At 50.1% G+C, this 25,923-nt stretch overlaps 3 non-coding genes across 3 annotated transcripts; all 3 read right to left on the minus strand.

The window, feature by feature from the left end:
• Positions 1-5,582: 5,582 nt before the first annotated feature.
• Positions 5,583-5,654, minus strand: TRNAE-CUC (transfer RNA glutamic acid (anticodon CUC)). The gene has a single exon. It is a non-coding gene; the product is annotated as a tRNA-Glu (tRNA).
• A 10,322-nt stretch (positions 5,655-15,976) lies between these two features.
• Positions 15,977-16,049, minus strand: TRNAM-CAU (transfer RNA methionine (anticodon CAU)). The gene has a single exon. It is a non-coding gene; the product is annotated as a tRNA-Met (tRNA).
• A 5,899-nt stretch (positions 16,050-21,948) lies between these two features.
• On the minus strand, positions 21,949-22,020 carry TRNAC-GCA (transfer RNA cysteine (anticodon GCA)). The gene has a single exon. It is a non-coding gene; the product is annotated as a tRNA-Cys (tRNA).
• Positions 22,021-25,923: the final 3,903 nt, after the last annotated feature.

Raw genomic sequence — 25,923 nt, forward strand, 5'->3', positions numbered from 1 at the left:
GTTCCTGCAAAAGGCCTTGGTGATGTCACTGCCCCACCCACCCCTCCCCTCCAAGCTGATGACTTGCCCCTGCCCAGCCTCTTTGGAGGTTGGAGTTGTTGACCCTGGATCTCGGCTTGCCAACTTTCACACCCAACAAAACTGAACACCCTTGTGCCCCCCTTTGCCGAGGTCCCGGCCCGCTCACACCATCTCCCTCCCCTCCGTCGCTCCCTCTCCCCCATGCTCCCTCACTCGCTCATCGTCACCGCGCTGAGGAGGGATGGGGAGGGCCCCTTTTCAACTGGGTGTTGTCGGGACGCACCTGGGAAGGAGGGCTGCCTGCCAAGCACCTTTAGGAGGAGGCGTCCCTCCCTGTCAGAAAATCATCTCCCTCCCTCAGCTCAGGGATGGCCTGAATTGCCCCTTCTCCCGGCAGAGCCAGAGGATTGGAAGCAGCAACATCAGACCCCTGTGTGGCTCGCAGGAATGAACACAAACACGCCCTTGAAGCTGGACAGATGGCGAGTTTTACCCCTGGGATACGACAAGGCTCAAGAGAAAGGTGGTGGCCCCACATCTGAGGAATGAAACACAACACAGTCATCATCGTTACGCCCGTCCTTGCCCCTTTATACTTCTACTGTCTCGCTCCCGCCACCCTCGCCCTCTGTGGGTTCAGGGAGAGAGCCACCCTCAGGGCTTCTGACACACACAGACTCACACACACATCGTGCAAGGAAAACCTCACCATGGAGCCACATGCACCTGTTGCTTCCCTGCCCCCCTGCTCTCCAGAATCCAATCCCAAGGAAAGCTTGTCGGGCCCAGAGCTGGCAGGGCGCCCGGTGCTGGAGTATTGAAGCTACCGTGACGGCACTCAGAGGAAAGATGCCGAGAGAGTGCAAGTTAAGAATTGGCCGGTCAGGTTTCCAGTCCCCTCACAGGTCATTCCCTCACTCGAGCAAAGGGGCACATCTCAATTCTCAGCTGGCTCAGTCGAGCTGCATCGTTCTTGTTTCCACTCAGTCAGGTTTGAGGCCTGTTTCGCACCCTGTCTTTGAGAAGACAGTCAGAAACTACTCTCTGAAATAGCCAATGCAGGAGGACGTGTTATCACTCCTGCCCCAACTCAGACGGACAAAGAGAGAAATGTTCTCGCTTTGAGGGTGGGACTCCCTGCCCTTGGCCAAAGACGAGCACCTCTCTTTGACCTTGGTCGCTCATTCAGCTTTTCTTTCAGCAGGGAGCCCGAGAGCTCAGGTGCTGGAGCGCTGCGTTGGTCAGTGAAGCTCGGTGAGCTCCAACGTCACTCGGCTCTTCTACCAGCAAGTCAAAACACAGGAAGGATTTCCTCATTTGACAATACTGGGGCTGTCTGAGGGTCTGTCCACACTGCACACTGAGCCTGTCTCTATGTGGCCTGGGCTTGCAGACTTGTGTTGCCAAGCCGGTGTTTGAGCATCCAGACTGCAGGGGAAACTCAGGCCTCACACTGTGTCTATCTGTTAAGGTTCCTTCCCCACTCTGAATGCTAGGGTACAGATGTGGGGACCTGCATGAAAACCTCCTAAGCTTACTTTTACCAGCTTAGGTTAAAACTTCCCCAAGGTACAAACTATTTTACCTTTTGCCCCTGGACTTTCGCTGCTACCACCAAAAGTCTAACCGGGTTAGACCCCCAAAAATCCCCCAGCAATACCCACCTCCAGGACCCATAGCCTTAGGGCTGGGCACTTCAGAACTACCCCCGAAACCCCAAACCCGCCAGAACCCACCAACCTGACTAGGGCTCCCCCCTGCCCAGCCACCCAGAGGCCTCCCCCTACCACAATGCCCCTTCAGCTCCCGCTGCAATCTCCCCACACAGACAACTGCCCCCCCAGCAACAATGTTCTCTCACAGTGTCTGGTAAGTGGATAGAAAGTTATCACCACTCCCTGCTGGCCAGTCACACAGGCAGAGGGAGCCCGGGGGGATGCCGCTTTTTTTTTCATGTTTGCTATCTTTGGAGTTCGCACATCCACACGACATGCGGTTCACAGCAGCGGATACTTTGAGAAACCTGCTGGGTGAAGCAGGCCTTTTCCAAACTGACATTGGCCCAAATTCTGCCTCAGTTCAGCTGGATTGGGACACGTCTGTGTCAAAGGAGTGGTTCACACCTGATTTGCCTAGAGACGTCAGAGAAGGGGTAGTTAGATATAGGATAAGTAGGAATCAACAACAATGAAGTTAAATATAAAGGTGAAAGACCCTCACCTTGCAGGTCAACAAGCCTGTTCTGTTCTTTCCCTCCAATGCATCTGGCACTGGTCGCTCTCAGGTAGCACACTGGGCTTGACGGACCATTGGTCTGACCCAGTCTATGACCTGTCGTGCGTTCTTATGTAAGCCCTCTGCGGCCTTGTCTACACGGGCAAGTTTCTGCACAGGAAAGCAGCTTTCTGCGGTGTAACTCCCGAGGTGCGCACGCAGATTTCGTGATGCATGATAGAAAGGGGCCATGACAGGGACACACTGCCGTGCGGGGCCAAAGTGAAGGAGCTGTGACACGCCTACCACAAGGTGCAGGAGGCAAACTGCTGCTCCATATTGGGGGCTAACTAACCCCAGCATCACGGCAAGAATCTACCTAGCAGCTGGAGAAAAAATATGAATGAGAGTCAGACACCCCCACGTGGCCTGTCTCTTCCCCAATCTCAACACCTGGAAGATTGTCTGGAAGACTCAGAATTTGAACTGCGGAGATTGGTCCCAGGCTGAGAGGGAATTCAGTCTGTGTATTAAGAACTCAACATTGCCTGGAGCAACCAGTGAGTGAGAAAAGCTGTTTGATCCAATTCTTGCTTAGTAGATTCAAATTAGGGTTTAGACTGGGAGTCTATTTTCGTTTGTTTTGTAACCACTTTTGACCTCTGTGACCAACACTTATACTCAGTTAAAATCTAACTTTCTGTAGTTAATAAACTTATTTTACTATTTTATACTTACTCCTGAGTTTGTCCAAAGTGCTTGGGAAAGTTGCTCACATGACAAAGGCTGGTGCATGTCCCCTTTATTTTTGATGAAGTGGTGAACTAATTAATGAGCTTACACTTTTCAAGAGAAGGCCGTGAGCCATGTAAGATGGTACATTTCTGAGGTGCAAGGCTGAGAGCTGGGGAGATATGCTGGAGTCTCTGTATAACTGAGGAGTGGTTTATAGAGCATTCATGCAACTGAGTTGGGTGCTTTGCTGCATGTTGTTGGCCAAATGATCATAGAATCCTAGGATATCGGGGTTGGAAGGGACCTCAGGAGATATCTAGTCCAACCCCCTGCCCAGAGGAGGACCAATCCTCAACTAAATCATCCCAGCCAGGGCTTTCTCATGCCTGACCTGAAAAACTTCTAAGGAAGGTGATTCCACCACTTTCCTAGGTAACGCATTTCAGTGTTTCACCACCCTCCTAGTGAAAAAGTTTTTCCTAATTTCCAACCTAAACCTCCCCACTGCAACTTGACCATTACTCCTTGTCCTGTCCTCTTCTACCACTGAGAATAGTCTAGAACCAACAAGTTCTCCCTTCTTGTTTCCCAGGCTTCGTGCATTTATTTATAGGGACTTGAGATAACCCGCTGATCGCCCCTCTTTCTCAGTGTGAGGCAGGAGCCCTCCTCTCTCCTGCACTCCTGTTCATGCTTCCTCCTGGTATCCCACTTCCCCACTTACCTCAGGGCTTTGGTCTCCTTCCCCTGGTGAACCTCGTTTAAAGCCCTCCTCACTAGCTTAGCCAGCCTGCTTGCAAAGATGCTCTTCCCTCTCTTCGTTAGGTGGAGCCTGTCTCTGCCTAGCACTCCTCCTTCTTGGAACACTATCCCATGGTCAAAGAATCCAAAGCCTTCTCTCCGACACCATCTGCGTAGCCATTCGTTGATTTCCACGATTCGACAGTCCCTACCCCGGCCTTTTCCTTCCACGGGGAGGTTGGACGAGAACACCACTTGCACCTCAAACTCCTTTATCCTTCTTCCCAGGTCCACGAAGTCCGCAGGGATCCGCTCAAGGTCATTCTTGGCAGTATTATTGGTGCCCACGTGGAGGAGCAGGAAGGGGTAGCGATCCGAGGGCTGGATGAGCCTCGGCAGTCTCTCCGTCACATCGCGAATCTTAGCTCCTGGCAAGCAGCAGACTTCTTGGTTTTCCCGGTTGGGATGGCAGATAGATGGCTCAGTCCCTCTGAGCAGAGAGTCCCCGACCACCACCGCCCGCCTTCTCCTCTTGGGAGCGGTGGTCGTGGAACCCCCAACCCTAGCACAGTGCATCTCATGCCTTCCAATTGGCGCAGTCTCCTTCTGCTCCCTTCCCTCAGATGTATCCTCTGGTCCACTCTCCGCATTAGTACCTGTGGAGAGAACATGAAAACGGTTACTTACCTGTACCGGCATTGCTGGTACCTGGACGCTCCCCATTCTTCTTCTGGAGGTCACATGATGCCAAATTTCTTCACCGTCCTCCTGTCCCCGATGTGCAGCCTGCTCTGAATCTGTTATTCTGATTCTCTGTGTGCTATGTGGATTTGTGTGTGGGTCTGATTTTTGTTAATGCCTGCATGGGCCTGTGCAGTGTGTGATTTTCTCTTTCTCTCTCTGTGTTTCTCTCTCTGTTTGTATCTTCATGTGTAAATTCACTGGAATGTTTAAAAATATCCACAGCTTTGCCAATTTTCACCAGGAATTTTTCTCGGTCAACAAATTCTCACTTGTTCCCTACCTAAGGGTTCACTCTTGGATGGCATCAAATTAACCTATGAAATTCTGAACTGAAACCTCACCTGCTTTTCAGGGATTCTTCCTTAGACTCAGAGGATCAAGAGCTGGAAAATTCACCTAATTCAGTTTAAAGGCAAAGCTTCACTGAGGGTTGAAATTCCAAGCCCTTGTTTACAAAATGAGAAAAAGAGCCAGGGGAAGCACTTCTTTTTGGTTCACAGAATAAAGCGTTTGTCATTTAAGGGTTTGTTTCCCATATTTTAAAACCACAAGGGGTCTTCCTAAACACCCAGTCTGACCTCCTGTCTAGCACGGGCCCGACCCCTGCCCCCGAAGAATTCCTTTTCAACTAGAACAGATCTGTTTAAAAAAAAATAGATCCAATATTGATTTGAAAATTTCCAGGAATGGAGACTCCACCAGGACTCTGGGTAAGATTTTCAATGGTTAATTCCCTTCCCTGTCAGAAAGCACGCCTTATTTCCAATCTGAATGTGTCTAGCTTCACTTCCAGCCATTGGCTCACATTATACATTTGTCTGTTAGATTGAAGAGCCTGTTCGTAAGTATTGTTCCCCATGTAGGTACTTAGGGAGTGAGATTGTCATCCCCTAAACCTTTTCTGAGCTCTTTGTGACTAATTTGCACCTGTCTATTTGTGGACATCTAGGTGCACAGTGGAAACATGCCCACATTCTGCTCCTAGTCAGTGGGAAGCTTTGATTTTGATATGGTCTCCAAAGCCCTTGCCAAGATCACGTAGAAGATGGGGGAATCAGGGAAAAACCATCAATTTGTTAAAATTGCAAGTGAAGAATAAATTAAGGTGTTTTGCTGTAAAGTCACTTTTCCCTGACTGGGAATTGAACCCAGGCCGTGGCAGTGAGAGTGCCAAATCCTAACCACTAGACCACCAGGGAGAGGAGGATAATGCTGTTCTTCTCAGCTGTGCTACACTTTCTTAGGCTATTTTCTGTCCAATTTCTGAAACTGCTTCTTTGTCCATTCCCTGAGCGGCTAAGAGCAGAGCGGGCAGGAACCCCTGTGCTCAGGGTCACAACCTGAGCCCAACCCAAGCCACTGAAACAAACTCAAGTGCTGCGTCAGTTTCCTCCACTAGGATCACAGAGCAACACAAAGAAAACCCAGGAGGAACAATCCTCCTCTGCCTTCATTCACCCCATTGCAACCCTCTCAGCAGCCGACCTGGGCCTTCTTCTGGGAAGGACATTGAGCTGATAGGAACTTTGGCATAGAGAGCAAGGGAGGGAGTTGGCTCTCCCTCGGTGTGAGCTGATTGCATTATGTCTCCATGTAACAGGGCTCTGAGTTTTGCCATCTTCTGAATTCTGTGTCCTCAACAAGCAGCCAAAGTGCTGAACCCCCTGGACCCTTCTGCTGGGAGCATGGGGATTGCACAAGAGCTGCAAGCCCTTTTTACCTCTCCTTGTCCTAGTCAGCTTCCCCAGACTTTCCCCACCAATGGTTTCATCAGACTCTGGAGGAATCTAAGTCCCTGCAGGTTTCCCTCACCCACCTTGTAAGGCAAAGAGTGATTCCCTTCTCTGACACTCCTGGGGCCACATTTTCTTTCAGGAGCTTCTCCCCAGGGGGTGTGATGTCCTGCAAAACTACAAAATCATTTACCGTGGAATTCTCTCCCCAGAACATCTCAGACAATATTGACTTAAACAATGAACTAACTGTGATCATCTGCCCTTCCTTCAGTTACTTTGGGTTCTGCTGTTGTTCACCATTTCTGAGTGGAGATTTTAAATCACAGCTATTTCTTCATTAGCATGTCATGGGCTACTATCAGCAGGAGGAAAAATCACTTTTTGTAGTGGTAATCAGGCTGGCCCATTTCAAAGAGTTCTCTGTGAGTTCAATCCTTGAGGGGGCCATTTAGGGATCTGGGGCAAAAATTGGGGATTGGTCCTGCCTTGAGCAGTGGATTGGACTAGATGACCTCCTGAGGTCCCTTCCAACCCTGATCTTCTATGATTTTAAGGCAACCCCCATCTTTTCATGGACTCTGTATATATCTCTTCCTGCTGTATTTTCCACTCCATGCATGTGATGAAGTGGGTTTTAGCCCAGGAAAGATTACGCCCAAATAAATTTGTTAGTCTCCAAGGTGCCACAAGTCCTCCTCATTGTTTTTGCTGACTAACACGGCTACCACTCTGAAAGGAAATCAGTGTTATTTCTAATGAAATGTGAAGTTGTCTGTTAAAAGGCTGGCTTGGAAATTTCCATTTGTTCTTTTCTCATTCCTCACACCCCGACCCTGCCTAGACAGGAAAGGAGAGGAAATGTGATCATCAGTCAATAGACGTTTCTGACATGAAAAGGGGACATGAGGCTGCTTGTAGTTATCTCAAAAGAAATGAAAGAGGGGAAACCGCTTTCTGGGAGCTAAATCATAGAAGATTAGGGTTGGAAGGGACCTGAGGAAGTCCTCTCGTCAAACCCCCTGCTCAAAGCAGGACCAATCCCCAATCTTTGCCCCAGATGGCCCCCTCAAGGATGGAGCTCACAACCCTGGGTTTAGAAGGCCAATGCTCAAACCACTGAGCTATCCCTCCCCCCTCAATTAAGGTGTTTTGATGTAAAGTCACTTTTCCCTGACCGGGACTTGAACCCAGGCCATGGCAGTGAGAGCTCCAAATCTCCAGGGAGAGGACAAAGGGTTGGGATTCTTCAAGGCTCATATTTGTTAAGTAGCTGGCAATCTCCAAACTTACGGTCTATTCCTTCCCTCAAAATTCAGAGTAATCCCCACCTTCCGACCCTAAAGTTTCATGAAAGGAAAAAATAATGAGGAAGAAAGCTTGATAAACGACTTGAAGGGAATGAAAAGAAAAATAATCAGAAGCAAAACAAGACACTGTTTCTGCCCGATGACCCGGAGGCCTTTCATGCCTGAAGCGAACGTGGTAATAACCTACACTGCAAAAACCAGTCGTGGCGAGCTTTTCGCCTGTTTAGTTGAGCTTTCTCAGTAGCCACTGCGTCAGCTATTTCACCGTTTCTCTTTGAAGAACAGGAGCACAAAGAACACCAATGGCTTCTTTTTTACCTCAGATATCCGTCAGAAACGCTACGATAGCTCCTCCAGTTTCCCCTTCTCACCAGGAGACAAAACGCAGGAAAGCGCCAAACCAAGAAAGCTCACTTTGACTTCACTTTCCCATGGGCATTTCCCTGCCAGCTCCCTGGCACAGCAATACAAGACACAAGAAATGCAGGAAAATAAAGCTGAGTGAAGGAAACCTGCAGGTACTTCGATCCCTCCAGCGTCAGAGGAAACTATTTGTGGGGAAGGGTCCGGCTTACCGAGGAGGACAAAGAGATAAAACATGGACTCGCCAATGCTCTACAAAACATCATGACACCAGAGCCCATGTGACGCGAGGGTCAGCACTTTGGCTGCTTCCTGCCTGCGCAGAGGTAACAAACCGGGGGCAGCCGAAGCTGGGAAACCTGATTATAGACACTGAGTCAGAATGCTATCTGCTCACGTCAAGTGGAAGCAAATCCCCTCCCTGGCTTTCTATGCCAAAATTATAACCAGCGGAGTGGTTTCCCTGGACAAGCCACTAGGTAGGCGGAAGAAGAAGCGGAGAGGGATGCGGTGGGGTAAATGAAAGCAGAGGAGGATTGTTCCTCTTTTGTGTTGCTCTTGGGATTCTGATGGAGGAACCTAAAGCATAATTTGAGCTTGTTTCAACGCTTTTCCTTGAGCTCAGGTTATGAGCACAGGGGTTCCTTCACTCTCTGTTCTTGTCCCCTCTGAAATGGGGAATGGACCATTTCCTAAACTGGAGAGAAAGGAGCCTTAGAAAGCATAGAGGAGCTGAACCAAAAAACCCTACATTGCCCCCCCCTTACGGTCTACTACAGGGGTAGTCAATTATTTTTTGTCAAGGTCTGAATTCCTTGGTCGAGATATAATCAAGGTCCAGACTGCAGAGAAAATAATTTTAAAAAATCATCATAATAAGTACATAAAAAGATTTCAGGGTCCATTAAAAATTTCTGGCTGTCTAGAGTTGGCCCGTGGTACACCTGTTGAGTACCCTTGGTCTACTGGTTAGGAGTCTCGTTGATGCTGCCTTGGTTCCATCCTCAGTCAGGGAAAGAAACTTCTCGACACAATTCTCCATTCAGTCTTCACTGCAAATTAAAAAAACCTCAGAACTTTCACCCCAATAGCTTATTATCATCTGGCCATTTTGTGCCCTGTCCCTTATAAACACAAAAAGGGGCATTTTTAAAAACCAAAGACTTTGAGATGGGGGCGAACTGGCTGACTCCAGCTGCCCATCTCTATTCACTTGTGTGCCGAATTGAATGAATCTCTTTGGATACACAGCAATCGTGAAGCATAAATCTGCTTCAGTGGATATACTGGAAGCGATATTGTCTAAATAACACCTGGCTTTTTTAAAAACCAGCAATAGCCACAAGAGGTCCCAGAATCGTCTGAGATTGCCTCCAGCTGACAAAGGGGCCCATTTTTCAGCTAGGAATTCAACTTCTTTGTTCCCTTTTCTCTGCTTTGAGTCTCTTTCCGCTTGTCTCAGGTAGTGTGGCGAGCAAACACGCAGGTGGGTGAGATAATATCTTTGACTGGGCCAGCTTCTGTTGGGGACAAAGACAAGCTTTTCTGGGACATGCATGGCTACAACTACATAGCAAATGCTCATAAGACATGAATTAGTTCTTCTTTCACACTGGAATGCATCACTTTTGGTGTGACACCAAGAAATTATTTATTAGCCCGTATAACCGTTTCTTCTCCACATGTTGAGATTATCTTTCGGCTGTAATGCCATCCTGTATTAAAATTCCAAATGGCCAATTAGCAAGCACCAAAATAAAGAACAGCCAATTATTAATCTGCCTCACCCCTAGCCCTGCCCAGGATCTCTGCATTGGTTTAGAAAATATTTTCACATAGATATTTGCAAATTGGGAAGTTTTAAACTGTGTCAGCTTCCGTCTAGAAAGAGAGAGTGGTAAGCTAAATTGTTCCAACACAGATTTCCCCATCTACGTGGGAGAAAGAATTAGAAAGAAGTAAGGAAAGTGAATCCAAGGTAAATGATTCTGACCTTTCCTTTGAAATGTTCAGTGCAATAAATCAGTGACTATTCCCATAAGTAAACTTCTGTAAGTGACAGAAAAGAGGGCATGGGAAAAGGCTGTCAAATGTTGTGTTAAACTTTAATTCATGAGCAAAATTGTGTGGCCATTAAATTACAACCCTAAAATATCGTCAAAGGAAAGAAAAAGGAACAAAAAGTGTGGGAAATACGGGTGTATTTCAGCAAAGGGCTTGGAATGGAGGAAGACCAAAAGTGATCAGTTGGGGGAAAAGGCACTGTTTCTGCCTAGTTTTAAACCAGGGATATTTTGTGTGTCAAGCAAACATGATCACCACCACACTACACTACAATCAATTGCAGAAACGAATTGGCCCCAGCTTTGGATGTCCCCTTCTGAGGCTTTCTCAGCTGCCAGTGTATATCCGCTCCCTCAGTTCCCTTTTGAAGAACACGACAACAAAGAACTTACTTTCCAAACTCAGACAGGCATCAGAAAAGGTGCAATGTCTCATCCAATTTGCCCTTCTCACAATGAGGCCAAAACGCAGGCAAATCTCATAAGCAAGAAACCTCACATCCACTCCACTTCTCCATGGACATTTCCCTGCCAGCTCCTCGGGAGCAACCAACAAGACAAGAAACCAAAATGCAGTAAAATCGAGGGCACGTTTCCCACCACAGGTTTCACTGACTGCGAAGGGTCATGTAGAAATGTTTTGCCTTTTCATACCTGAAGACTTGTTTATTCTCTCCTTCCCTGAACTGGAATGGAAAGCGAGGAGATAGGTGTGAGAACAAGCACTCCTAAGCAAAGGAAACAAGGCACCCAGCATATAAGCCATCAGCAGGAGATTAAAACCTGGGCTACACTACACAGTTAGGCCCGCCGACAGCATTTTACGTTGTCCTAATTACCTCACGGTGCACACTACAGCCTTGTCCCATCCATGTAAGTGCCCTGCTACACCCACATAGTAACTCCAGCTCCTCAAGAGGCACGGGGATTACGTTGGGGTCGTTAGGACAACACAGTGTCTGTGTAGACACTGCCTTATTCACAGGGGCTGCTGGCTGTCTTGCCAATGTCATGGCTTCTGGCTGGCTCCCTTCATGGCTGCCCTCCGCTCCCTGATCCCAGCGGGGCTGCACCTGCCTGGCTCCTCGCGGGGCTGCTGCACGAAAGCTCCTGGCTCCCAGCGCAGGGAGCCGAGAAGCCTGGGCCCTTGGCCCCCGCCCCCACTCCTGGCTGGGAGCAGGCAGTCAAGAAGCCCAGGTGGCTGGTGAAGACACACTCCGCCGACAGAAGGAGACGAGTGGGGACAAACTCAAATTAAGCTTCCGCTTCCTCCATCAGGATCACGAGAGCAATGGAAAGAAAACTCAAGAGGAACAAGCCTCCTCTCCTTTCATGTGCCCCATCACAACCCTCTCTGCTTCGTTTTCTGCCTGCATTTCCTTTTGAAACTGCAACGGCTGCTACAGAAAACAATCATGTCTCTGAATTCACAGCAACATCCTGAGGATGATAAAGGTATGAAGGAATTCATGGTCCTTTATGACATAATAATAAATAAATAATAATACTAATTAATACATTATTATTTGTATTGCAAGATTAATCTTTCCCTTTTGCAGATTCAGCTCCACATTGATTCTTGTTGCTCTTTGCAATGTATCTATCTATCTAGGCAACAGTATTTGCTGTTGTTTCAGGTGGAGCACTCAGCGTGTTAACGTTTTTCTGACAATCTGTGTCTCGAAAATTCTAGCCAATATGCCTGGAACTTCCAAGAACCGTCAAATTATGAAGGAATTCCAGGTCCTTTTTTATATTACCATTTATCAGTAGTTATTATTTGTAGAGCAAAGATTAATCTTTCGGTTTTTTTGATCCAGCTCTACGCTGATTCTTGTTGCTATTTGCCATGTATCTATAGCTATCTAGCTATAAAGGCAACCGGTTTTTGCTCTTGTTTCTTTGTATTTGTACACTGCAACTTTTCAGCCCAAGCCACATGACCCTGATTAATGTGACACCAGCCAGCCATGGGTGATTCATTGCACTGTAGACATATCCCAACGTTATGTCTCCACAGCGATTAAAACACCCAGGGCACCTGTCTCAGATCCTGGGGCAGCTGACTCAGGCTTCTGGGGCTGCAGCTGCAGGGCTATAAAATGACAGTGGAGACAGATGGGGTTGAGCTCAATCTCTGAGGTCCCATGAGGGGTGAGGGTTTCCAAACCCAGGCTTCAGCAGGAACACCAGTATCTGCACCCCACTTTTCAGCCCCACAGCTTGAGCTCCAGAAGCCCACGTCAGGTGACCCAGGCCAGCCCTGCTGCCATCTTTATCCCGGGAGAGAGGGAATCTACGGGGACGTCTCCATTGCAGTGTCAGCCCAGGGGTGGCAGGCTGTGCTCAAAGCAGCGCCCTGGAAGCCCCATAGTCACCACTCTCATAGAATTAAGGTACGATTTGTACAGAGTCGGCCTGGTGAGCTATCATTGTAAAAGTCGTGATCTGTTGAAGGCTAACACCTGGGTGGATGGTGTGTGCTAGCCTTGTCTGGGAAGTGGTGGAGTTTTGCTCTGGGTGCGTCACTGAAATATGTGATGAGGCTGGGAAATGGCCACGGCCATTCCGGTGTGACGCTGGAGGAGCCAGACTCGCTGCTGGCCCGGTGAAGGTATCCACGCTCCCAAGGACTCTCCCAGGAACCGTGTACAATGCGGACTCCTCCGAGACAGCCCAGAGACAATGGACACTGCTTGACTCACATCATAGCAGAGGAACTTCCTAAGAAGTTGGAAGAAACTATGAAAGAGGGGAAGAGACGTCATGACTTGGCCTCTCTCCCCTGCAATTCAACACCTTGCAACTCATCTGGAGGACAAAGACTGAACTGAAATAATTCAGAGATCAGAAGAGAATAATAATAATCCATTCAAATCAAAGTCCCCAAACAGACTAGTATTGGTTTCTCAGCAGAAAACTTTCCATGTGGGGGATTTTGTTTTCCCACTCAGACCTTGCCAAGGGAAGCAGAGAGAAAATCTTTGACTTGCCTCCTTCAGAACGCTTGGCCTAGACACTCTAGCTGTGGGTCACTGTCGTGGCCTTGCTGAGAACAGGGGCATTTTAATAATTTGCAGAGGTCCCAGGGTGTTTGGGGGAGATTATGAGGCTATTATCTTTTGAGATAAAAGCTAAGAAATACAGAACGAGACAATTCTTTCATACATCTGGCCTTTAGACATATTTCATTTAAAGCAGGGGGTCTAACATGCTGTGAGAAAGTGGAAATGTTGGAAGCTCAAATAATTCAGTTTTTTCTAGGTCTTGTGCGTGTGTAAATGGCACAACATGTTAATTTATAAGCACATGGTTCTTAACTTCATTAAATATTATGTGGTGTATTCACTATATCAAGTGGGTCGTACAATACAATGAATTTTCCATGCGTTGCTCAAAACATATTTTTAATATTATTTAAATGCACCGAACTCCTTGAACATAAAGTTGTTTATTTCATTCCTGTACAGTGTGTTGGTAGCTCAGTTAATTGAGTTTATTGTCACTCTGTGTGTGTGTGAGGTACAACACAATAATTTAGTGATGCTGAAAACATTCCCTTCTCCCTCCGCAACTGCCTTGGAATCACCTTCCCTTTGTAGATTAATCTACTCCTGTGTCTGTATGAGGAAAATATGGTTTCTATGAAAAAAACTCATTGTTTATTTAAAAGGACTGACACCAAACGGCCACACTATGGGGATACAACACCATGAGTAAGAACAGGAGGACTTGTGGCACCTGAGAGACGAACAAATTTATTGGAGCATAAGCTTTCGTGAGCTACAGTTCACTTCATCAGATGCATGCAATGGAAAATAGAGTGGGGAGACTCCTATACACAGAGAACATGAAACAATGGGGGTTACCCTACACACTGTAACGAGAGTGATCAGGTAAGGTGAGCTATTACCAGGAGGAGAGCCGGGTGGGGTGGGGGGAACCTTTTGTAGTGATCATTGGTATTAATTTGCAAACTGGATACAGTTAACTTGGGCTTGAATAAAGACTGGGAGTGGATGGGTCATTACACAAAGTAAAACTATTTCCCCATGTTTATTTCCTGCCCCCACTGTTCTCACATGTTCTTGTCAACTGCTGGCAATGGCCGACCTTGATTACCACTGGAAATCAGAGAAAAAAGACTAGAAACCACTCTGCTCTCGACACCCTCCCATCCATCTAACACAGACACACAGACTTTTCTAAGGCATTAACTTTTCCTTCTCCTTTATGATTCTTTAATGCCTCTGGAAATACCAATTCCTAGAGGCCCCTTTCACAGAGCAAACAACCACAGAGCAATGAGAAAGCTGGGGGCTGCCAGGTTGTTGACGGCAAGTCTTGAAAGGGATGCACAAACAATCCAGCTGGATCCCCGGCAACCAGATGTGGGGATTAGCTGCACAGCTGTGGCTGCTGCTCTGAGGGGAGCTGCATAAACTATCTGCCTGTGGATGCAGCCCACCAGCTGGTTCTCCTGGCGCAGATGGTGAGTGGTATGGCAGGGATGCTGCACCGGCTGGGGTCTGAAATATGAACAGGGGTCTAAGGAACCTCAGCATCACAGTCATCAGGAGTCCAAGCTGCTTGGGGTGAGCTTGTGCGCAATGGCCCAACTGGATTGTTTGTGCATCCCTTTCGCCACGTCCCTTGTGATCCACCAGGGCTTGCAGCACCATGGAAGAGTACCCCTTGCGGTTTATGTAGTGGCCGCCCCGCTGTTCCGGGGCCAAGAGAGGGATATGCGTTATGTCTATCGCCCCGCCGCAGTCAGGGAACCCCAGCGCATTAAAGCCATCCACAATGATCTGCACATTTCCCAAAGTCACGACCCTTGCTAGCAGCTGATCAATGATTGTGTTGGCTATTTGGATCACAGCAGGCCCCACAGAAGATTTGCCCACTCTAAACTTATTCCCGACTGACCGCTAGATGTCGGGCGTTGCAAGCTTCCGCAGGGCTATGGCCACTCACTTCCCAGCTGTGAGGGTGGCTCTCATTTTGGTGTCTTTGCGCTTCAGGGCAGGGGACAGCAAGTCGCAAAGCTCCATGAAAGTGGCCCTTATGCATACAAAAGTTTCTCAGCCACTGGGAATCATCCCACACCTGCAACGCGATGGGGCCCCAGCAATCTGTGCTTGTTTCCTGGGCCCAGACTCGGCGTGCCACGGCATGAACCTGGCCCAGCAGCACCAATTGCCACATGCCGTGCCATCTTTGTCCATGTCCTCATCAGTATAGTAATCGCACCGTCGTCGTTTCCTCACCCCGTTTTGCAGGGACTGCACATACTGCTGGATAATGCGCAAGGTATTTACAACGGTCAAAACTGTGGCAGGGGAAGAGGTGCTGTTTGGTTTGTGGTAGCCGAAGAAAGGCGGGAAATGGTGGTCTTCTGTGGCTTTCACGGAGGCGGGAGCACAGGACAGACAACCCGGAGAAGCTCGGAAGCGTGGCACCAGCGGGAGAGCAGAGTTGGAGGCAGAAGAGTTTGATGAGGAAGAGAAAGAGCAGATAGTAGAGATTACATTGGAAGGGGAGAGGAAATGAGAGGCGGATTCATAGTTGCAGGAGAGCAAGCGGTGCACCATCTGCTGAAAGCAGTATGGCGTCTGCATGCCAAAAAGGCGTGAAACGATTGTCTGCCAGAGCTTCCTGATGACACGCACCAGAAACACCCGCAAGAATGTTTTTGCCCCATCGTGCACTGGGAGCGTAACCCCGAATTCCAGTGGGCGGCGGGAACTGCGGGAACTGTGGGATAGCGACTCACGGTGCACCTGCTCCGACGTTCGATGCTAGCCTCGGTACTGTGGACGCACTCTGCCGAATTCACGCGCTTTAGTGGGGACACCGAAGCCTGAATGTCTAAAATAGCTCCCGAAATTTCGAATCGAATAATTTTGAACTAATTTCGTACTGTAGACGCACCCTTAGAAAAGTCTCTGGGTGTGTGTTAGATGGATGGAGAGGTGTCGAGAAACCACTCAGCTCTAGTCCCTTTTCCACGATTTCCGTTAGAAAATCTGAAGCAGGGAGCAAGAAGAGTTGCCCTCTCTGAGGCTTGAACTCAGGACCTTCAGATTATGAGACTGACGTGCTGCCCGCTGCGCTAAGAAGGCTTGGAAGAGCTTTAGGCTCAATGCTTATAGGACCCTCCTCCAGGAGTGACAGAGCCTGGCGTGTGTTGGAAGAAGCGGGGAGCTCTGGTGCCCACAGACCCGTCCTGGCAGCTTTCTCAGCAGCAAAGAAATCAATTCTCCCTGCCCCTGAGCAACCCACCCGGAGCTAGGGCCAGCATTGGTGGGGGGTCCCAAGCTTTGCACCAACGTCCACATTTCAGACCTTCCTCTCATGGCACTTTCCATGTGAATTAGGACAAGCAAGCTGGGGAAGCTCCATGGGGTAATAGAAACCAGGCCTGCAGGGAAGGCTTGAATTCACAACCCCAGCAACATTGCCCTTTGCACTAACCACTTGCACCCCTGCAGGGGCTCCTTGGACAGCGTTGGGAAGTCGGCCGTGATCGGTCTCTGTGCTTCGCACCTTTGCCTGGCAATTGAAAGGCTGCCGGTTCAAACCTCACTCAAGGTGTGGCTTTCCAGCAATGAGACTCCAGTCCATTTTAACAGGAAGAAAATCTCCTCTATTCTCTATTCTGGTTTAGCCCCATTTGACTCCTTCTGCCCGTCTTCTTCCTCCCCCATCGGTCCCTTTCCTTCCCCATTGGGGCCATGCAGAGGGGAGCCCCAGGCAGTCTCTGTCACCGAGAGGCTGTATCCCATAAGGGGAGGGAGGGGTCGCTGTAAAGCATTGATAATGGGTGGGGAGAGGTGTGCGTGGTTAGGGGGAGAAAGGCTGGAGAACTAACAGTGGGGCCCAGAGAGATTTCCCCGCAAACTGGGGAGATCCCCTGCTGCCCACCATCACCCAGCTCTGGGAAGAACAACTTGGGATTGCTTGGGGAAGCCACCTTTAAAATCACAAGTGTTCCATGCTAGTTACATTTTAATAAGACCAAAGCCGCCTCAAACCCAGTGTCACAATCACTGGGACGACATTGTCCTGACATTTTACCGGCCGCAGGCACAAAGCGAGTCAAATTACGGCTCCCGTTTGGCATCAAGGCCCACAGACGAACCCAGAGGCTTTTCCTTCCTCAGGTTCTGCCGTCATTTCAGTGCTGGCCTGTTCCGAGATTCATCGTTGTGCAAAGCAGCGTCAGGCCCTGAAACTGGGCGAGCCCAGAGCAGAGGCTGCCTTCATTTAACCTTCCAAAAACCAACCTGCCGAAACGTGGATTAGCACCCATGCTCCTCCAGCCGCAGGAGAGGCGCCTCATCTGGGCCCCTGGTGCCCATGCTCCAGCAACATAAGACCACGGGGGCCTGGCTCCACCAAAGTCCGGGGCCCGGTGTCTCCCCCAGCCCTGCCTGCTGCCCCCGGGCAATTTAAAAGGGCCCGGGAACCCCCACCGCCATCACCGGCAGCACAAGGGGGCTAAGGCGGCTTCCTGCCCACCCTCGCTCCGTGTAACCCTTCTGCCCGTCAGAGTTGGCAGCAACAAGGGCCGGGTTCAATATCTAGGGGATCCATTCCAATAACACAATGCAAACCGGCTCGAGCCCCCACCCAGTGACCTGGGACAAATATGTACCACCCCCGCTGGGCGCCTCCCAGAGGCAATACTTCCCCTCTCGCAAGCACCTAGTCTGAGTGTAGCAAAAAGCCTTTTAATAACAGAGAGAAACAATGTGGCATTATGTTGGGGAAACAACACCAACAGGATTCATAACACAACCCACGAGCAAAAAAAACAAACCCACCCCAAGCAAATTGGGGCGTGCCCTTTCCCTTTGGTTCTTGAGTCCAGCAACCCCAAATCACCCAAAGTCCCAAAAGTCCAATGACCCAAAAGTCTCTGTCCCTGGTCAGGGCAGCCCCAAAGTTCAAAAGTTTATCTGCAGAGCTTTACCTCCCAACCTGGGTGGAGATGGGGGTGGGGGTAAAAGGCACCTTACATGATCTGAAGCTGACCGCCCCACAGCTCCATAGGCCTCCACTCCACCAGCCGCCCCACAAACTGCTTCGCTCAGCTCCGCTCCGCGGCCCACCAGCAGCTCCCGCCGTCCCACAAACTGCTCCGCGGCCCACCAGCAGCTCCTGCCGTCCCATGAACTGCTCCACCTGCCAGTCCACGAGGCACTCCAGCCGTCCCACAAACTTCTCCACAATATATTTTCAGGCTCCCCCACTACTTAACACAACACTCAGTGATTTCAGCTTTTAGTCAGTTCAGCTTTTTAGTGAAGTCAGCTTGTAGTAGGGGAGCCTCAGTGCTGGTCCACCATTAGCCCAAAGTGAGCTCAGCAGCCTGTAACAAGACCCCTAAGGAACCCAGATTAGCTCTGAGATTCCACAGTGGAGAGACAAAAGGAAGGACAATTAACATGCAAGGCCCTCATCAAGGAACCCATACCACAAAGCACTAATACTTGTCCGCACCCTCTCTCAATTCACAGAGTTTTGGAACCCATGACCCTTGCCTAGCGAGTGCTACTTAGTTGATGGTGAGTCCCTCCATCATAACAAAAGGCCAAGTACAGTTCCCAGCACAGTTCCCATAATCAGGGTAATAACAATTTATTCTTCCTGCCCCAATAACAGAGACACTGGGGATCCCACAGCAGCCAAAGTGACCATTTGGGCAGCTATGACCTCGTTCTAGGCGGGGTGGGTGTGCCTATGCAAATGAGATCGGCCCCTGAAGTTCTTTTCCACAACTTGCCAGACTTCAGCACCAGATGTCAGGGTGAGGCTCACCCTGACACTGCTTACACTCCGTGTGGCCTGCCAGTCTCGGAAGCGTCTGGCGCGTCCCTGCAGCCCCGGGGGTGGGGGGATCTCCACATGCTGCCCCCGCCCCGAGGGCCGACTCTGCCATCTGTGGCAATGGGAGCTGCTGGGGTGGTGTCCGTGGGCAGCGATGGGCAGAGACCCCCCCACCTAGGAGCTGCTGCCAGAGGGGGGTGTGGGTCGCTTTTGGGAGATGCCTGAGGTAAGAGCTGCACGCTCACTCTCTCCCGCACCCCAAGCCCCAGCCCAGACCCCAACCCCCTGCACCCAAACTCCCTCCCAGAGTCCGCCCCCTGCACTCCCTCCTGCACCCTACCCCCATGCCCCAGCCCAGAGCCCACACCCCACACCCAAACTTCCTCCCAGAGCCTGCGCCCGCACCCCCTCCTGCACCCCAACCCCCAACCCCAACCCAGATCCCGCACCCAAACTTCCTCCCACAGGCCTCCCCCCACACCTGCTCTCGCACCCCAACCCTCTTCCCCAGTCCAGAGCCCACCCCCTGCACCCAACTCCCTCCCAGAGCCCGACCTGCACCCTCTCCTGCACCCCAACCCCCTCCCCCAGCCCAGAGCCCACACCCCACACCCAAACTCCCTCCCAGAGCCCGACCTGCACCCTCTCCTGCACCCCAACCCCCTCCCCCAGCCCAGAGCCCACACCTGAACTCCCTCCCAGAACCTGGCCACCCCACCCATTCCTGCACCCAACGCCCTGCCCCAGCCCAGAGCCCACACCACGCACCCAAACTCCCTCCCAGAGCCTGCCCCCACACCTGCTCCTGCACCCCAACCCCCTGCCCCAGCCCAGACCCCACATCCTGCATTCCCTCCTGCACCCCAACCCCCTGCCGCAACCCACAGACCAAACTCCCTCCCAGAGCCCAACCCCTTTCCCTCTCCCTCCCATACCCAAACTCCCTCCCAGAGCCTTAGGCAGATGTGGGGGGAGGTGGACGGGGAGGCAGGACTTGGTCCCATTCTGGAAACCACCAAAAATTGTAGAAACCTGCCGCCCCTGTCCAGCCCAACCTTCTGCGGGTGCCCCTCAGGCCCCACCCGTGCAGGGTTTGAAGCTTGCATTGCTTAAATTCCAGGACGCTGGGGGACTTCAGCTCCCCTTTGTCCAGCAGGAACCTTCACCCCACTCCCAACCAGATTCTTGTCCATGGGATGACTGTCGGGGGGCTGGGCCCCTCTTTGTCTTTTCTCTCTGGGACAGGCCAGGGTACCTAGACCTGGGGTATCTGAGCACCCAGGACCTTCTATGGAGATGCCCTTCCCCTTCCCCTTCTGTGTCCCATCTGTCATTGACTCCAGCCTGTTTTCTATCCATCGTCAGCACCATCCCAAGCCAGCTGCACCCGCCTCAAAAAGACAGTGTCCCCTGATGGGTGTAAATCACTGAGCTCTCTCCTCTCTGAGCACTGACTGCCCCTCCGTCTCCTTGCCCCTCAGTCTGGGCAGACGGGACCTTTCCCTCCAGGGCTGGAGGATTCCCCCTTCTCATCCACTACTGTCCCAAGCCACCCCTTGGGTGGGAATCTTAAATGTACCAAGGTGACTTAGGAGCAGAAACCCCCACAGACCTTCCGTGCAATGGGCACCTGCCCCGCACTGAGCAGGACTGAAACTCCTGCAGGGAGACTGCTGGGCCACATCCCCTCTGGGCCTGAGCAAAGCAGCAGGGTGAAAAGAGAACTTGGAGATGCTGGGGATCGAACCCAGGGCCTCATACATGCAAAGCATGCGCTCTGCCACTGAGCTAGGGGCTGTTTGGGATGGGTTACACTCAGAGCCCTCCTGTTTCCAGAGCCTCCAGGGGCCTAACGGCAGCCTGGGGGACACATTCCCTGCTCTGAGGGCCAAACCCTCTGTCCTGGAGGTTGCTGGTTCTCAGGGGTCACTTTGCAGCAGGGCCAGTTTCTCTATGTGGGGGAGAGAGAGGGCCTGCCCTGGACTCAGGGTGCAGAGATACACTCGGCCCTCTCCCCTGCATTGACTGGCTGGAGCTGCCAGCCCCTGCTGAAAGGTAACGGCGCTGGGGGGGTGGGGGCGCTGTGAGTCGCTCAACACCTCACCCCGGTGGAAGAAGTTGGGGGGGGGGGGGGAGTTTCTCGGATCTGCTATTTCCACCTGCCTGTAAAGTCCAGCTTTCCCCAGCACATTCACTGCAGTGCACTCGGGTCACTGTTTCCATGGCTGACAGCAAAGAATTGCTCCCAGTTTCCCTTCTATCTGCAGCACGTTAGCCTGTGTCCGTGGTTAATGAGGTGGAACTAGTTGTCGGTGGTTATTCATTCCCCACCTGGACAATTCACACAGTCCCTTTCCTGCTCAAATCCCCAGCACCTCAGTGATCCCGGTAGCAGGGATTAGGTTTTCCCTGAGGCCCTGAGATTCTCAGGGTCCTTTTTTCCCTCCACCTGGAGTGAACTCAGCTTTTTCCCCATCCCAGACACTCCATGAAATAACAACAGCAGCATAAAGAAAGCGGGGAGGGAACCATCTCCCGGCCAGGGCTGGAGGTGCCCAGGGCCCCCTGCTTCTCCATTGTTTCCATCGCAGAAGAGAAAGGTTCCTTGGAATTTGACACTCTGCTTTCCACAAGGGACAGAGAAAGATCTTGATGTTCCTGCGTCTGCACAAAGAAAATTGTCCTTCTGTGTGAAAGAGAGGCAGGAAATGGCTGTTTCTACCCAAATGATCAACGAGACCGAAAGTGACGCTGTGCAATTAACGATCTGGTACTACACTAACTCTGCGGTTACTTAGATGCAGCCACAACCGGCTCTGTGGTTGGTAACCTTACAGAGACGCTGCGGGTGATCATGAACTCGAAGCACGTTCCCTTTAAACAGCTGCCATTGGAATGTAACACAGACTAGTCCATTCCTCCCAAGGGGATGGGGTTCTTGTTCTTCTACACATTGTAGCCCACGGAGACCAAGGATCTGCAAATGTGCCTTCATGTGTCTTTGTTTCATTGATGAAAACATAAACTAGACACTCAGAGGATTGGAACTGATTTCAGATGAGGGACCTGTTTGCTAGGTTTCTATGGATTTGCACAGGAAAACACTGAGTGTTTCCATTCATCCCTATTCAGTGGAGCTCCCGAACATAATGGAAATGTGCTTATTTTTGTTAAGGGAACAGGCTTGTAAGGGGGCACTTGGATTTGAACCAAGGACTACTTAAGCTGCAGTCAAACACTCAACCACTGAGCTACACCCCCCATGGCATTGGCATAGGCAAGTCAGTGATCTTAAGGATTTTGAAGGACAGGCCCTGCTCAGAGAGCTCCTTTTCCATTCCCAGACCATGGGTGGTTTTAAAAATGGGGTTTGATTAAACTTTATCTATACATGTAGACACCACAGCTTGCCCACCCACCGACACAGCTTCTCCCACTGACACAGCTCCCATCTCTTGGGGAGGTGGATTAACTACACGGACGGGACAGCTCTCTCCCATCCCCTTAGAGCATCTTCATTAGTTATGAATAAGTAGGAAATAACCGACTGAATGGACAGCAACCAATTTATCAAATATTGCTGAGCCTGCATTCAATATGGGTAACTGGTCATATTGGGCTGCATTAGGAGGAGCATTGCCAGCAGATTGAGGGAAGTGATTATTCCCCTCTATTCGGCACTGATGAGGCCACATCTGGAGCATTGCGCCCAGTTTTCAGAGCCCCCTCCCACTACAGAAACAAATTGGAGAGAGTCCAGGGGAGGGCAACAAAAATGATTAGGGGACTGGAACACATGACTTACGAGGAGAGGCTGAGGGAACTGGGATTATTTCGTCTGCAGAAGAGAAGAGTGAGAAGGATTTGATAGCTGCTTTCAACTACCTGAAAGGAGGTTCCAAAGAGGATGGATCTAGCCTGTTCTCAGGGGTACCAGATGACAGAAAAAGGAGTAATGGTCTCAAGATGCAGTGGGAGAGGTCTAGGTTGGATATTAGGAAACACGATTTCCCTAGGAGGGTGGTGAAGACTGGAAAGGGTTACCTAGGGAGGTGAGGAATCTCTATCCTTAGAGGTTTATATGGCCTGGCTTGACAAAGCCCTGGCTGGGATGATTTAGTTGGGGTTGGTCCTGCTTTGAGCAGGGGGTTGGACTGTATACCTCCTGAGGTCCCTTTCAACCCTGATCGAGGGTTAGAATACTATTTCCCAACCAACCATCAGTTGAGCTAAGCGCAAATCAAGAAGGGTTTCTTCAGGTATGCTGGCAATAAGAAGAAAGCCAAGGAAAGTGTGGGCCCCTTACTAAATGAGGGAGGCAACCTGGTGACAGAGGATGTGGAAAAAGCTAATGTACTCAATGCTTTTTTTGCCTCTGTCTTCACAAACAAGGTCAGCTCCCAGACTGCTGCACTGGGCAGCACAGCATGGGGAGGAGGTGACCACCCCTCTGTGGAGAAAGAAGTGGTTCGGGACTATTTAGAAAAGCTGGACATGCACAAGTCCATGAGGCCAGATGCGTTGCATCCGAGAGTGCTAAAGGAGTTGGCGGATGTGATTGCGGAGCCATTGGCCATTATCTTGGAAAACTCATGGTGATCGGGCGAAGTCCCGGAAGATTGGAAAAAGGCTAATGTAGTACCCATCTTTAAAAAAGGGAAGAAGGAGGATCCTGGGAACTACAGGCCAGTCAGCCTCACCTCAGTCCCCGGAAAAATCATGGAGCATGTCCTCAAGAAATCAATTCTGAAGCACTTAGAGGAGAGGAAAGTGATCAGGAACAGTCAGCATGGATTCACCAAGGGAAAGTCATGCCTGACTAATCTAATTGCCTTCTATGATGAGATAACTGGTTCTGTGGACGAAGGGAAAGCAGTGGACGTGTTATTCCTCGACTTTAGCAAAGCTTTTGACACGGTCTCCCACAGTATTCTTGTCAGCAAGTTAAAGAAGTATGGGCTGGATGGATGCACTAGAAGGTGGGTAGAAATTTGGCTAGATTGTCGGGCTCAATGGGTAGTGATCAATGGCTCCATGTCTAGTTGGCAGCCGGTATCTAGCGGAGTGCCCCAAGGGTCGGTCCTGGGGCAGGTTTTGTTCAATATCTTCATTAATGATCTGGAGGATGGTTTGGATTGCACCCTCAGCAAGTTTGCGGATGACACTAAACTGGGAGGAGTGGTAGATACGCTGGAGGGTAGGGATCGGAAAGAGAGGGACTTAGACAAATGAGAGGATTGGGCCAAAAGAAATCTGATGAGGTTCAACAAGGACAAGTGCAGAGTCCTGCACTTAGGACAGAAAAATCCAATGCACCGCTACAGACTACGGACTGAATGGCTTGGCAGCAGTTCTGCAGAAAAGGACCTAGGGGTGACAGTGGATGAGAAGCTGGATATGAGTCAACAGTGTGCCCTTGTTGCCAAGAAAGCCAATGGCATTTTGGGCTGTATAAGTAGGGGCATTGCCAGCAGATCAAGGGACGTGATCGTTCCCCTCTATTCGACATTGGTGAGGCCTCTTCTGGAGTACTGTGTCCAGTTTTGGGCCCCATGCTACAAGAAAGATGTGGAAAAATTGGAGAGAGTCCAGCGAAGGGCAACAAAAATGATTAGGGGACTGGAACACATGAGTTATGAGGAGAGGCTGCGGGAACTGGGATTGTTTAGTCTACGGAAAAGAAGAATGAGGGGGGATTTGATAGCTGCTTTTAACTACCTGAAAGGTGGACCCAAAGAGGATGGATCTAGACTATTCTCAGTGATAGCAGATGACAGGACAAGGAGGAATGGTCTCAAGTTGCAGTGGGGGAGGTTTAGGTTGGATATTAGGAAAAACTTTTTCACTAAGAGGGTGGTGAAACACTGGACTGCATTACCTAGGGAGGTGGTAGAATCTCCTTCCTTAGAGGTTTTTAAGGTCAGGCTTGAGAAAGCCCTGGCTGGGATGATTTAGTGGGGATTGGTCCTGCTCTGGGCAGGGGGTTGGACTAGATGGCCTCCAGAGGTCCCTTCCAACTCCGTTATGCTATGATTCTTTGAGTCTATGATTCAAATCCCTGACGTAATCCCACTCCGTCCAGTAGCCCCAGGCACATTCCAAGCGTTGGATTCGAGACACTGAGTCAGCTTCCTGCAGTGAGTTTCAGCCTTCCCAGAGGTAATTTGTGGGGGCTCGCCATTTTCGGATGTTCTTGTTTATTTCCCCTCCATCCAATTCAAATGAGTTTGAAATTACTCACAGCAACATTCTTTCACCTACTTTGGTAAACAGAACAGTTATCAAATGTTGTACTGAGAGACCAGTCAGTGGGGAACAGAGCGATAGTCATTTGTAAACCAGTTGCATTAAGAACCACAGGTCTCTGGATGGGGGTAGGCCACCGTGGGGATGGGGGTGTCACAGAGAATTTGGAGGGAGGTGGCGGAGTAGAGGGTGGAAGAGGTTGAATTAGGGTACATTTTCCCTTGGCCCCGAAAGGGGCAGCACGACATGCCCAATTAAAAGGGGGTGTCACGCCTGAAGAATTTACAATATCCACCAAAATAACAGGAACAACAAGACAAACACAGAACACAATGTTTTGTTGCGACAGGGGACCCACGGCGTTCTGGGTTTTCTTCCACTGGCACCAGCTTGCCCAGAAAGTGTCTGAAAAAGAAAATAAGCATTCCCCAGCCCCTGGATGGGGACAGATGATTGCTTAAAAATGCCCCTTTCTTTTCACATTTTTTTTGGCTGACTGCAGGAAAACCAAAAAATTACCTTTATATTTTGTTTGTTTGTTTTTTTATTCAAAGGATACTTGCTGCATACCTAGGCAGAGGAGGCCTGTCTATGTAAACACGGTCTGTTCCTGAAGTCTTTCCCCCAGCTCATCACTAGATGTGAGGGGGGAGGTCATTCAGGCCTTCCTTACACTTCGTATTTAAAAACTCCTTATTGTTCCTACCTCTGCTGGCCTTAGATTTCTCCTCCTGTCCCTTCTTTGGCAGCTCATATGAGGTGGCCAAGTGGTGAAAGTGGTGGGCTGCTATTGTGCTTTGCATGCATGGGTTTGAATCCCATCCTCATTGTGTGCATTTTGTCTTCTCCCCTCCTTCACAAACAACCATCTCCCCTTTGGTACAAGCCACATTACTTCCTGTAAACAAAAACCTTCTC

This window comes from Caretta caretta, chromosome 28 (assembly GCF_965140235.1).
Source record: "Caretta caretta isolate rCarCar2 chromosome 28, rCarCar1.hap1, whole genome shotgun sequence".
Taxonomy (NCBI): domain Eukaryota; kingdom Metazoa; phylum Chordata; order Testudines; family Cheloniidae; genus Caretta; species Caretta caretta.